We start from the raw sequence: 1,969 nt of genomic DNA on the forward strand, positions 1-1,969 counted from the left end.
TACCTGGACTTTTGTTTCAATAAACCAGAAACCTGGGAAAACCAATGGAAATGTTTTAAAGTACTTCTCTTTAATCACTTTTGTATCCAGCTTCCTTTGATCTGTGGAACTTATTATTTTACAGAGTATTTTAATATACCTTATGATTGGGAAAGAATGCCAAGATGGTATATGCTTTTGGCAAGATGCTTTGGCTGTGCAGTGATTGAGGATACCTGGCACTATTTCCTGCATAGACTCTTGCATCACAAAAGAATATATAAATATATTCATAAAGTTCATCATGAGTTTCAGGCTCCATTTGGAATGGAAGCTGAATATGCACATTCTTTGGAAACTCTGATTCTTGGAACTGGATTTTTCATTGGAATCATGCTTTTATGTGATGATGTCATTCTCCTTTATACATGGGTGGCCATTCGTTTGATAGAAACTATTGATGTCCATAGTGGCTATGACATTCCCCTGAACCCTTTAAATCTGATCCTTTTCTGTGCTGGTTCTCGGCATCATGATTCCCACCACATGAACTTCATTGGAAACTATGCTTCCACATTTACATGGTAGGATAGAATTTTCAGAACAGACTCTCAATTTACTGCCTATAATGAAAAGATGAAGAAGATTGAGAAAAAGATGGAATAAATATCTGAAAGCACACACCTCCCTGAATTGAAGTGAATAGCTAACCTTGCTTCTGTGGAGCAGAAATAAACCTGTGTCTTGGCTGCTAAGTGATACAAAGAACATTAGCAACCTTTAATTATCTTCCTAGCGGGAACTTTTTCTACTTTACATAAAAGTTCTGTATGTGTAGAAATAAGTAATCTATAATGAAGTATGATTTTCGTGAGGAGGTTGTAAAGGCCGTGTTGCTAACCTTACAGAAAGGTTCTAAGTAATGGAGGAAGTATCAGTCTGTCTTTCCCCCGTAACACCAGAGGCCTGAAACTAAGATGGGTCTTTAAAATCTTGTAAATATTTAGTGTCCATTTCAGTATCTCTTAGTAGGGTGTTGGTCTCATAATGAACTTAAAACATTTTCTAGAATTTGCCTAAACATCCAAGTATCATGGGTCGAACCGTATGGATCGACAGTGAGAGTGAGGCGGCCAAATCCAGAATAGCCTGCCCCAAGAACTTCCATTCTGGTCCTGAGCTGACTGGTTTGGGGTGATTATCCTTCTTTGAGAAGCCCTTTCGGATGGCAATGTGCTATTGGTATCTATAAATTAAGGCATTTCCAAATTGTCATAAATGGGATATTTTAGTCTAAAGGTTTTTGGGTTACTTGAAATTTTTTTTAAAAAATTGAGCTTTATTTCTGCTATTTACCCTTTCATTTTTGTATATCAAGTTTTCATTATACTTAAAACTGTATCTTGAAACATTGTGAACTGACTTGCTGTATTTGCACTTTGAACAATTGAAATAAATGTGATTTTTTTTTGGTCTGATAAAAAATAAATAAATAAATAAATAAATAAATAAATAAATTTTAAAAAGAGAACCAATGTGCATTGTGATTATTTCTGCTAAAGAGAGACCATATCTGTATCTTTGCAGTTATAGGCTCTTCTTTGAACTTAGTGAGAGGAAGTACTGAGTTGGGGAATACATTAGGAGTTGTTATAAAACATCGAGCCTTCTGCTTAACTAACAAGCCACTTTGCTTACCTTGAAGTGACAAGATAGCTTTAAGGGCGTCATGTCAACGTTTTACAAAACATCCTAATGCACCACAGCTGTGAGCCAGTGGATTGTTATTGCAATAAAATCCAGTTTTCAGATTCCACTGTCAGGTGCTTCATTTTCTTTCTTTCTTTCTTTCTTTCTTTCTTTCTTTCTTTCTTTCTTTCTTTCTTTCTTTCTTTCTTCCTTCCTTCCTTCCTTCCTTCCTTCCTTCCTTCCTTCCTTCCTTCCTTCCTTCTTTCTTTCTTTCTTTCTTTCCTTCCTTCCTTCCTTCTTT

At 35.7% G+C, this 1,969-nt stretch overlaps 1 pseudogene; it reads left to right on the forward strand.

Annotated features, from left to right (window-relative positions):
- Nucleotides 1-1,402, forward strand: LOC140619509 (methylsterol monooxygenase 1 pseudogene; annotated as a pseudogene).
- Nucleotides 1,403-1,969: the final 567 nt, after the last annotated feature.

This window comes from Canis lupus, chromosome 1 (assembly GCF_048164855.1).
Source record: "Canis lupus baileyi chromosome 1, mCanLup2.hap1, whole genome shotgun sequence".
Lineage (NCBI taxonomy): Eukaryota > Metazoa > Chordata > Mammalia > Carnivora > Canidae > Canis > Canis lupus.